Here is a 13,716-nt window from a genome sequence, read left to right as displayed (position 1 = left end):
CTCCAGCCACCTAGGTCAACAGCTGAACTTGGTTTGCTGGCATTAAAGATGTTTGTCCTGCAAGTGGACTAGTCTTTGTGTGACTGTTATTTATGTTACACCACCTCTTGAGTCTTATTTATTCTATATTATCTCATTTTTCTTGTTAATGCTGATCTCCTGAGGCTAGATATGAATACATCAAAATTAGAAAATAAGCTTCTGTGGATTAAACATAGTAACTATAACTGGGCTAATGTTTTATAGTTTCACAGGTAAGTACTAGGCTAGCTGCCCTTGCAGGCCATTTTAAGCCTTATCAATTTCCCCTCAAAGGTGAGAATCAAACTGTGTACCTTGTGTCTTTGAGGTAAACACCTTAACCATCATACTAGCTTCCCAACCCCCATGCCAATTTCTTAGTACATACCTTCTACATTAATATGCATAATGCCTTGATCCAAATCAATTACAGGCGATATCAAGCAAAGCCGTGGTTCATGCTTCTGAGTAAGGCAAACACCATTTTGATTTACAATCATCCAAATACGATCATATAGCAGTCCTTGGTTTCCCAGTGGCCATTCTTTGACCTAATTTAGAAATAAAAACTAAGTATCTGATCTGTGTATTCAGTATCAGTAATACAAAGTCATTAACAAATTCAAATTAGCACAACATGAAATAAAGACAAATTTGTCTTATGTCCATTGCTTTGGTTCATGTATATTACATGCCATAGTATTTTCTTTGACATACGATTATAGCATCCAAGTAATGCAGTAAAAATGTTAATAATGGCAATAATTATAGACTTTTTAGTTCAGTGAATGCATATTAATTCACATTTTCTTATTCTGTCAGTGCCTTAAGATAACAGTGCAAGTATTTTTAAAGTGTCCGTGCTTGTTCCTGTTTATTTCTGGATTTGCCCCAAATTCTGACGAAACTTGTCTCTGATTTGTTGAGAGTTACGGTGGGTCCAATGTCTCCAATCAGCTGTAAGTTCCACAATGCAAGTTAATAAGTACTCTTGTGAAATTATTTTTCATTTGCATTGGTACTACTTATCAAGAAACAGAAAAGTAATCTGCTCGTCCTGGATAGGGAACCTCTAATACAGCTTTAACCCTGTTTAAACACCATTCTCCTGAGGTACATTTGCATAGCTTTTACAAAACAAATGTGCTGCAATAAAAGCAATGATCAGCTACAGGAGATATTAACTGAAATAATTTACAGTATATCTTACTCCAATCTATTGTATATATTCATGAGATAATTCAGTTGACTCTATTGTGCTGACACTGTAATTAAATGTTACAACAAATAGTTTGCAAACTGACTATGCTCTATGATTGGTAACAGAGTGTTTCTTTCTTGCACAGTTTACTACTCAAGTGAGATTGTAGCTCCACCCTGCTCAGCCTCACGTCGCTCCTCTTCCCTTATTTCCTTTCCGACCCACCCCCACTTGCTATAACCATAAGGAACTAACGGCTCCTCCCCAAATTATCATACATCACATACATCAAATACTTCTATACAGCTCCTCCCATAATTAAAACTTAACTGGTAAAGCCCCACCAAAATATAAGACTACACCAAAACTTTCTTCTTTCCTCCACCAGTCAACACTCACAAGTCAGTATACAATTATTCCATAAGCTAACACTTTATTTATTATTATTTATTTTACATTGGTTGACCGGTATAGTCCGACTGGATACATGTCCATTTTCAGCATAGGCCCGGAGAGAAAAGCTCCAAAATAATAATACACATCGAACATTTAGTAAATGCTAGTTTCAAGCAGATTACATAGCAATACCAACATTTAGCACATATAGTACTTTAGTTTATTTAGTTTAGTACTTTAGTTTAGTTTAGTTCTTTTCCTTGTTCTACTAGCTCATTAACAACCTACCATCAAAACTTAAAATACTCATATCTAGCTTTCTTAATCTCTACAAAACTCTCTTCTAACTATTACAATCTACATAGTTACCATTACTGCATCTTTCTATCAAGCACCCCTTTTAGAATATTTAAATATATATATATATATATATATATATATATATATATATATATAAAATGTCACAATCCTACTAACCACACAATCAGAATTGCACTAAAAAACAAACACAAGTTATGTTACCTGAATACCCATACCAATTTAGCATTAACACTAGGTGGGGAGGTTCATCAAACCCAGGGCCCACATAACCCACAACACCTTTTCTATTTAACACCGTTCAAACCAATAAAATCTTAAAAGACACTTTAACACTAAAAAATATTACATACTAATATTAGAAGCTTCTGTAACACATTCCCTGGAAGTCATACCTGGGAAAATAGACAATCTCCACAATATCCTCGTAGTTACCAAGATCTGGCCAAAAAAAAAGAATTAACTGAAAGTGAAATTATTTCTCTTGGTTTTAATATAATTAGGTTACAAAGAATTCACAAAAAGGCAGGTCAGATTGCAATAATCTATAAAAATTCCTACAGATTTTCACTTTATCATAGTCCTATGCCCCCAATTCCATAATGCAGAGATACTAGTATTATCCCCTAAACTAAATAAACACAAAAACTAGTCATAGTTGGGTAACAAAAATTCCATCGTAGAGGATATAATGCTGGATTGTGTACACACATTCAACAGTAAATAGTTACCCTGGGAAATATAAATACTAATTAACTGACCATAGATTGTGCCAATCCAATAAACATTATACAATAGTATGGCTTCACCCAACTTATCAGTACTACAACAAACAAACAACAAGAGAATCTGTCCTGGACTTGATTCGAATATCACAGACAACAAATATATATCTTTCAGTACCTTGCCAAACTATCTAAGTGACCATTTATTAACTTACTTGATTAAACACCAAATCCAAACTATATTAAACCACCAGCTCAATGAGGTAAGAAACCTATTAACATTCAAAACTGAAACTTTTACGGGGACTTTCCAAGATGGCTGCCCACTGATTAACAGCATAACTTCATCTCTCCCAGTGTAAAAAAATTAACTGTCGCCCTGGGAAGCCATGGTCGGCAAAGCTCGCTGCTTTGCCAGAGACAGTTTGCACCCGGCACCCCTAAGCTTTTGAGTGCTGGCAAAGGCTCTTCCTTTCCCATAGTGTATTTTTTGGGCAAGGTCTTGAAAACAACATTACAGACATGAAATTAACCAATCAGAACAAAATAAGGGTCATGCTGCTAAATGGTAGGAGCTTAAACCAAAAACTGCAGTCTCTGGAAGCACTTCTGTCACTAGAAGATATAGACGTCTGTGCAGTCACAGAAATCTGGTTTAAGGCCTCAGTCAGTACCCTTGTCCTGCAAAGCTACAACAGCTTCCACACCTTTAGACCACAAAAGGATTGTGTGAAAATCAAAGGAGGTGGTGTTTCAGTCTATATTAGAGATAAATTCATCTTATGTGAACTTCACGGAGTTACTCCAGGTCCATGTTATGGTGGGTAAGACCCCCATTCAAGCCCTAGCCAGTTATAGATCCCCCTCGATGGGTCACGACACCCATGAAGCCTACTTTACCAAACTGAAGGCAATCCAAATTTTACCGAACACACTGGTTATGTGGGATTTCAATTATCCCACCATCAACTGGGAAACCTACTCTAGCCCAAACTTGCTATCACAAAAGTTCATTGACTTTGTGAATTTAAATGCCCTGGAGCAAAATGTCTATATCCCAAGAGGAACAAACATTCTAGATCTGGTCCTCACCAACATGTCAAACAGATGCACTGTTGTAACTGTTGGACCCTCATTAGTTAAAACTGACCATAAATCATTCACCTTCAAACTGACGCTAACACTAGAATTCACAAAGGGTGAAATCAGACTAAAAAACTTTACCAAGGCAAACTATATCCTTGTAGGTAAAGGTATAAATGCATTCCAAGCCCCAGCCCAAGCTGAAAGTTGTAACTATGCCAAAGATTACACTAAAGCCCTGTACAATCACTTGCATAAGTGTATAAACTCAGCTGTATCAGACTGAATCAAAGCCAGAACCCCAAGTAAAATCAAGCTGCCACGGTGGAATTTCAGCATCAACAAACTCTACTACAGATGCAAAAAGTTGCTGTCCAAGAAAACAAAGACAAGGACCCAACAACAGAAAGGCACCCACCTCAGCTTCCTAGTACCTCAGCTGTAATGCCTTCCAGGGAACAATAAACATCATTGAATTTAGAGTTTGAGTTACATGTATAAGCAGATGTTCATGTTAATGCAATTGTTTATGTGTAAATTCATAGGAATATTTTTTTTTGTTATTGTTAGACTGTGCATTTGATTTTGTCATTAGAAAATGAGGATAAACCAATTCTGTATAACATGTTGCTATGCCATGATTCGTTGCTTGAATTACTGGTTAATTGATTAATTGCATGATTGAATTGAATATATAAGGGTACTAGCCAATGATTTTTATTGTTCCCTGGAAGGCATTACAGCTGAGGTACTAAGAAGCATCAGTAAAGGAGTGAATAGTGTGAACCGTGGCTCTGGTGTATTGTGTTTTTTTGTAAAATATGAACTAGCATCACCACTAAGTACCTTTTCAATCATAGCCTAACCACAGGCCTTGTTCCTGCAGAATGGAGAACAGCTACAGTTATTACCTCCACAAAGGTGGCCTAGCAACAGACCTGGAAAATTACAGACCCATAAGCCTGACCAGCCTCATCTGTAAGGCCATGGAATGTATCATTATGGACATCATAAATAAAGACATAGGTGACCTCCAAACCCTGGAACCTATGCAATTCGGCTTCATGAAGGGCAAATCCTGCCTGTTAAATCTGGTGGATTTCTTTGAAAGTGTGACCAAGGCCACTGATGAGGGCAAATCTGTGCACCCACATACCTCAACTCGGCAAAGGCTTTTGACACAATCCCGCATTCAGGTATTATGGATAAACTTAGCAAACTGAATGTAAACCCCTTTGTTGTAAGATGATTGTAAGATGATGATCTGATGTAAGAAGGTTGTCAACTGGCTCACAAACTCCATATCAACAAGCAGACCTGTTACCAGTGGTGTGCTACAGGGGTCACTGCTGGGTCCCCTACTGCTTGGTATATACTTCTCAGAAGTTCAGGTCAAAACTCAAGGGATGTGCCTGACCAAGACTGCAGATGACTGCAAACTAGGCGCAATCACTGAATTCCCAAATTATGTCAGTGTACTCCTGGATGGTCTTAGACAAACCAACAACTGGTCTATTAGTCATGGTCTCAAACTGAATGCAAAGAAATGTATCATCATTCCCTTCTGCACAAACAATTCCCTTCACACTATCAAATCAATACCAATACCTTAAGTACCCATGAAGTGGTAAGGGACCTTGGATCACAGTTTGACCGCTTCCTTAACTTCGACCACCATGTATCCACCATTGTAAGGAAAGCTTTCCACATAGCTCAGTTAATTAGTAAAGATATCACCTTGACAGCAAAAGAAGTTATAACCCCCGTGTACTCAGCACTTATCCTGCCCATAATTGAGTATAATGCCCCATTCGGTATGTACTGCACTAAGCATCTATAGCAATTAAAGAGACCACAAAGGTTTTCAACAAAGAAGATCAAAGGCCTCCAGCATGGGCTTTACATGGACTGACTAAAATCCCTGTCACTACACTCTGTATTATATAGACTTCTTAGGGGAGACTTATCCCTAGGCTATAGCACAACTCAAAGCTAATGAAATTACTGCATATCTATAAATCAAATAGGTCTAGTTCTACCTGTTCCAGGGACTTAAATATGGCCTGTGACATAAATAGGACATGCTGGAAGGGCAGATTTATCTCCCGGTGACTGCCATACCTTTGGAACAGGCTACCAATTCATGTGAAACAGAGCACCTTTATGAAAGTCTTCAAGAGGAACTTGGATGAGTGGATAGGCCACCATAAATCCTTTCCAGGGATACTGCCCACAACCCTCCTGGATATGGGCAGTCATTACTAAATGCAGTCATGGGTATTGACTAGTACCACTATGGTATTACATTGGGTTGAAATGACTAGGCTTTAAATTACCTCTGGATCGATAGCCTAGTAATCTCCTCTGAACTGAAATACAAGAGCCAGAACTCTTTTGTCACTTTCAGTAAACTCAGTTACCGACTAGTAAGGACAGTGGCTGGAGGACAGCAAAGAAGAAACTAGGAGAGCCTGAAAGAAATTCAACTAGAAAAGTGACGAGAATACTCTGATTGGGAAGAACCCTGTGGCTGTTCAGCAAAAAGCATTTCTAGCTCCAGCTTTGGTGCAAGACATGGCTTTATGTAATCTAAAGGAAAAAAAATAAGTCAAATGTTCTTAGAGCCGATTAAAATAAAGGAAATACTGAAGAAGTATATCAACTCAAATAAAACAATGGAAAAAACTGGAAGAAGCTTTAAACAGATATTAAGACGAGCTAATAAAACTGCAAAAATCAGAGGCTGAAATGAAGAAAAGGCTGGAGGAGTATGACACTGTTCAGAAAAAGATGTTTCAAAAATGGTAGAATTAGAGGACAGAGCACATAGGAAAAATCTGAGATTTTCTGCTGCGCCAGAGATATTACAAGGAACAGAATACATGCATTTTATGAAGGCACAAATAAACAACTGGACCAGTATTTCGCAGCAGGAACTGTTAAATGAAATGGCACACTGTATGTGTGCACCAAACCTGGCCATGAGAAAGTAGCCAAGACTGTATAAGCAAAGATGCAAAACTACCAGCAGAAAGAGCTGATCCTGACAACACTGTGGCAAAAGGCAAAGTTTCTAAAGTTGGAGATAGAGTGTTTGTGGAAAATGATTATTCACTGTACACCATGCAGAAGAAAAACAAATTTACTCCAACAATTAGAAAATGTCAAGAGGCAGTTTTGATATAAAAGCTACAATCTAGCTGCCTTCAGAATATTTTTTCCTGAATGAGCAAAATAATTTTTTGATGTAGAACATGCTGAGGAGGAAATACAAAAATTTCTCCAACAAAAGTGAACCATAAAGCAGAAAGAGACTCTGCTTCTCATTATTCTGACAGTAAAGCACAAGAAGAGACATTGCCGGTGACACCTTTTCCACTCTTCCATAGGAAATTGCTTGAGAGATGGAGAAAAGCACAGGTGTTGATTAAAAGAATTGGGAGTACCTTGGAAGTGAACTAAAATCTGGATTTGGAAAAAGGAGATGAACAGGAAGAAGACCAGAAACATGGAAACTAGTGAATACATTTGAGACTGCTAAGCATCAATAGCATTTGTTAAATATGTCTGTATAAGAAAAAGTGGAGACAGAGGACTTTTGTTAAACTTGTGGAGACCTGAAAGGCATTTGCCTCACTTCATGGCATTAATGTTTAGAAGATCTCTGAGGGGAGGCGAAGAGGAAGGAAAAAGGTAACTATAAGTAAAACATTTTTTACTCAACAGTATTTCTTTGAAACTTTTCATGATATAAATTGCATATTTTAAAGTAAAGCATTTTTAGTTGTTCTTGGATGTGATAAAAATACTAAAGTAAATGGATGTCATTTCTCTCTCTTTTTCTTTTTTTTTAGTATTAAGAAATGTAGACATTACAATGTAAAAGAGAAGAAAAGTTAATAGAATGTAATCTTGGCATCCTGAGGTTGGGGATGGAATGCAAAAGTACACAGATACACACACACACACACACACACACACACACACACACACACACACACACACACACATATATATATATATATATATAAATATATATATATATATATATATATATATATATATATATATATATATATATATATCTTATATATATAGGTCTCTTACAGATGATTGAAATCTTAAAACCTCGACTTTCATATGGCTGAGACCATATGATTGAAGTTTTAAAACTTCAAACACTCTGAACGGAGATCTCTGTACAGTGCGGGATGGGAAATTTTCCCTTTTCCTCACTGTAGTGCGATCTCGGAGTTGGTATATTTGAATAAGGTGGGGGGGCACAGACCCCCTGCAAAAATATCCAGGAATTGTTTTTTGTTTTATTTTTTTTTTCAGGTGCTCAAACTTTTGAAATGTCAATCATATGGTCTCAGTCATATGAAAGTCAATGTTTTAATAGTTCGATCATCTGTACTAGATCCATCCATATATGTATATGTATATATGTACATATATATATATATATATATATATATATATATATATACACAGAGAGAGAGAGAGAGAGAGAGAGAGAGAGACAGAGAAAGGTGATATGTTGTCTTATTTTTGCAGGGAATAAGACCCTTGCTTAATCTAAAACAAGTTTCAAATGGAAATAAGTAAATAAGTCAACACTAAATACAATGAAATGTTTTCCTTTAGTAATAAATGTTTCAGCTTGTCTTTGGAAGCCTGCAACTGAGGACAACATTTTTTTTATGTTTACATGGAAACAATAATAGGGCAATAAAAATCATACCACTGGTTTCTTTAAGACTAAAAGTCTAGCTTTTTCACATATAGGCATTGAATAAAGATAAAAAAGAACAAACAGCAGTTAGTGTATATAGAAGCACTGACTGTAACATGCATCTTAGCAAGGATAACTTCAATTTTAGGTTAATTAAGGCCTGTTTTGCAGCTATGTTGTGCAGTTGTTCCTATTAGGATGGTTAAACTTCATTATCTGAAGATCAACATAGTTTTGTGGGTTTGTGTTAATTTAAAAGGTTAAGGGGTATTTAAGGGTTGTATTTGGGGGGGGTTTTTTGTTGTTTGAATGTTTTCATTAAAACAAAAAAGTCTTGTAAAATGTGAAACAAGTTCCAATGTTGATGATAACAAACAACCATATAAAAAAATATCCTATCAAACTTTGGTAGGTACAAGTATGGAAAAAGCTGGAAATAGATATTTAAAAAAGCTGTCACACACAATAGGTGGAAATAATGACTTCCTATCATAATGACGATACTTTCCATATTATCTTGGAATGTGAATGGTCTCACAGATATAGACAAACAGGAAAGAATATTTAATTTTATTAAGAAATGAAGAGTGCAAATACCTATGCTACAGGAGACACATTTGGAAAGAAGTGAGCATGTGAATCTGATAAATGGGATTTCAGGATGGATATTCATCAGAATATCAGGACAAAGAAAAAGAGAAGTACTTATATTAATTGCTGGAGGAGCATCAATAATGAGAGAAGAGGGAAAAAGATAATGATGACAGCTTTGTAGTAGTAATGGGCTACTGGTAAGGGATGAATATTATACTAGCATGTACTTATATTCCACCCAAAACTGCTATTATGGAACTTAAAAAAAATTCTGGGAGAAATAATCAGCTTTCAGCAGGGAATATTACTTATAGGTGGGAACTGGAATTTGATTTGCAACAATGATGATGTACTTTGGGAGCCTAGAAGGGAAAATATAACAAAAGAGGCCAGAGTTCTGAAAAAAATGTATGACGATATTTTGTATGAAAGACACACATTTAGTAGTAGTAGCCTGAGAGAATTTACATGTTATTCCCCAAGGTCCAATAACTGGGCTATACTAGACAAACATTATATTTCACAGGAGCATGTGCATTAAAGTGAGAACTTTGACACACATGTAATAACTACTTCAGATCCTGCACCAATAATTACTAAGATAAAAATGCTGGGTAATGAATTAAGATGAGACACTGGTGCTTCCCTTCCTACCTGTTAAAAGATAAAGAATTTAATGAATAGGTATTGAAAATTATGAGGGAGTTATTAGGGAAGACAGAAAGTACTCAAGAGGTTACAGTGAGTGAGATAAAATGAAAGTGGTGTTTAGAAATAGAGCAGAAATAAAAGAAAAAGAGATATGATTAAGAAGTAACAAGAATTATTTAAAAGGGCTGAAAATAAGTCTTACAGAATAAGTGGAATCTCACAGAACAAGAAGCTACACAATTGCAGAGTGCTAAAGAGAAAAAAGGGAGTATCTAGATAATGTGCATGAGTTTAGAAATATTGCTGTTAATCAACTGTTTTTTGATAATAACTCCAGAGCACAAAAACTTTTGGCACAATGACCTAAGCAACAGAAAGTAGAAGGGGTTATTGCCAAACGTAGGCAGCCTACAGCAAGAAAAATAATAAAAGATCCTATAGGGGTATTATAGATATTTCAGAAATGTTATGAAACTTTGTATAAAGAAGAGGAATGGGGAAATCAAGAAAAATCACACATAGAAATGTTTATGGAAGACTTAAATATCAAAGGTAGAGGTAGATGAGACTCACCAATTAATAGTTAAGCTAGACTGAGATGACATAACAATGGTGATATATAATCAATCTGTCGGAAAGTCTTCAGGAATAGATGGTATTCCAGTGGAAGTTTGGAAGCTAGAAGGAGAAAAGTGATAATGATCTGGAAGGTTTTATTTAACAGTAATTTAAAAAGAGGGGAAGCATCAAAATCCTGGAAAAAACTATGGTGGCTGTAATACCTAAAGATGATAAAGACCTATCAGATCCAGCTTCATATAGGCCCATTTTTATTTTAAACCATGATTATGAAGTGTTTATATCTTTAATGGCTATAAGAATGACAAAGGTGTTGCCAAAAGTGATAGATATGGATCACTGTGGTATTATAGAGGGGAGGCAAACATTTAACAACATTAACAGAACAACGATGATCCAGAGTGAAGCAGAATGTTATAAAATAATGCTGTTGTTAGTGGGTCTTGATGCAGAAAAAACATTTGACAGAGTAAGCTGGGATTTTATGTGTAGGGCAATGGAAGCATTTGCATTTCCTAATTCAATAATACTGTTAATTAGGAGGATATATGAGGAATCAGAAGCAAAAATCAAAGTGTGTGTGGGGGGCTCCTCTCTGATAAGTTGTGTCTGAACTGTGGAACCAAGTAGGGGTGTCTTCTTTCCCCTTTGTTATTTTTATTATGCTTAGAACCACTGGAAAAGAAAATAAGGGGCGCAGACATTTAAGGATATAATTGGGATGGTATTCAAGGAAGGTTTGCTTTATTTTCAGATGGTATTATTTTGTACCTGATGGAATCAGAAAAGGACATCTCAGTGCTGTGGAACATTTTGAGACAGTTCTGGATCTTTTTCAGGGTATAAAATTAATGAAGATGAAACAAAGGCTATTTATAGCTACAAACGATGTACCTTCACATGAATTGGTTCAGCAATGCCCATCTTTATGGGGATATGATAAAATGAAGCACTTAGGAGTATGAGTTAAAAAGGATTCAGTTATGGCAGTTGATGATGTGGGAGAAGACTAAATAAAAGCTAATACAAAAACTGAGAAACTGGAAGCTCTTGCCTCTGGATACATCTATCAAGATATAAGCAGCAAAATGTTTTAGTCCCTTTAGTTTTATACACAGGTCAGGCATATTTTTATCAACAGAGAAGAAGTTGTGGATAGTAATTAATAAAGAGTTGAAGGATTTTATCTGGGAGGGAGAATGTGCAACAGTCAAGGGAGATAAGTTGATCCTTCCCATAGAACAAGGAGGTTTAGGATTACGAGCCAATAAAACACATGTGGAAATCAAACCACAAACCAATAAAGGAGTGTGGAATGAAGTTCTACATATTGTGATAGCATAAAAGCACTTGGCCTATAAAGGGACTTACAAATGATACAAAATAAGTTCTGTTTTTGGTTACTGATGATTCTTGGTGTTCCCACCCATACACAACTGATGCAACATGAGCATTTTTGGTTTCCTGGGTTTAGGATCAAATGATGTGAAGGGATATTTTAAAGCTACACAGTAAAGAATACACATAACACAAGCAGAAAGCTACAATTCAAAGTGGAAATGGATAATGATGAAGTGGGGGGTTAATTCAAGAAATAAGTAAAGAATGGGATTTTGGATGCTGATCCTTAAGGAGAATAACAACAGTCACAAAGAATATTATATTCATAAAGTAGCAAAAATTATGGTAAGAACTAAGCCAATGGGAATGGAGAAAGATAGGGATATGCAGGAATTTACTGAAGGGAGCTGGCTAAGGAACCAAGGTATTAGGAGTAAATAATTAGAGAGGCAGTTAATAGAATGGGAAGAGGTTAGACTACAGGCTAGAGACTGCCTTCTCTATCAGGGACCGATATCACAGTGTACGTAAAGAGAAAGGGATAGAGGAATCCTAAATGAAAATCCTGCACTGGTTGAGTTTTTATTTGAGTCTAGAACAGAAACTGCTGTTAAAAAAGGGATAATTAGTAGGGCATGTAAAATATTGCATGATAACTATAGAGAACGATTGCATGAAAACTAAAGGAATCAATCTGTGAAGGTCAGAAAAATTGGGAAGACTGATTAGATAAGCAATTCACAAAGAAACAATGGGAGGACATATGTATGGCTCCAAAATATGCAACAAAATCTAGAAGATTTAGTATTTGTGCCTAGAAGTGTTTGCATAGGTACTTTTATGCCCCAAGCAGAATCCAAAGATTTTTTCCTCATGTACATAGCAAATGTTGGAGGTGTAATTGGAAAGAAATGGGTAGCTGGGAGAATATATTCTTGGAGTGTAATGAGTTGGCAGACTTTAAAAAATCCCAACAGAGTAACCTGTCAGGAATACTAGGCAAGCAAATGAGTATAACTAAGGAAATTACTTTTTTTTTTTAGCTGGGATACAGGATCTGAATTGCCTAGACATAATAAGGTCTTCTTAAGTTTAATTCTAATGGATGCCAAACGAAAACACAATTATTCAAAAGTGGAAATCAAAGTCTAAATCAACCATACTTGAAGTAGTGTTGTAACAGAGATAAAAGAACAGGACATGTGATGTTTAGAAAAGAGAAGAAGTAGAGTATATAGAAAAATGGACATTGTGGGAACAGTACATGTAGAAATGTTTTGGAGAAGGAATAACGTTAAACAGAAGGCAGAAAGTGAACAATTTATGTAATCTTGGCTTGATTATATTGTATAGAACAATATATGTGATGTTTGTAAATGTGAACTTGTTAATATGGTTTGATTACTTTTATATAAATATAAGTTTACCTATGTCAGAAGTGATAATTCAATACAGGTGTTTAAAAAAATCAGAAACTTTTAGTAGTAACTTATAAAAATGCATCTGGAATGTACTAACCCTGGACAATGTATATTTAAAAAAAAGCTTCCTAAACATACTCAATGATCAAGTAACCTCATTACAAAAAGATTCAAAACTAAACCTGCTCCATAGCTAGCTAGGAATGCCAAGAAACTTATAAAAAGAGAGTGAACGTTTGGGAAACAATTCTAAAAATATGCAACAGTATCCAAGCCAGAAAAACATTGGTAAAATGCCATATCAGGAGTGATAAGAAAGCTTTCTACCTCCAACAGAAAACAATCACAAAATCTACAAAAATTGGTGCTGGGCCTTAACAGACAACATTTTAAATCTGTACAAAACCATGCAGCCCACTCTACTGACCCAGTGACCCCAAACATAAAAGAAAGCATTGCAAACCCACGTTAACTCCCTCTTTATTCAAACAGTTCCATCACTACTCAAAAATAAAACTAAAAACAACCTGCAGCCTCCAACACAAACTTTAGAAGTACAAAGCACCTTTTACTTCATAACAGTCCTCACCACATTTATCAACAAATACCTCCAGAAGCTAAAAACATACATTAATCTTGCCATCCTGCCCC

Source organism: Protopterus annectens, chromosome 3.part0 (assembly GCF_019279795.1).
Source record: "Protopterus annectens isolate FY-2018-M chromosome 3.part0, PAN1.0, whole genome shotgun sequence".
NCBI lineage: Eukaryota > Metazoa > Chordata > Ceratodontiformes > Protopteridae > Protopterus > Protopterus annectens.
Note: the sequence above shows the minus strand (reverse complement) of the source record.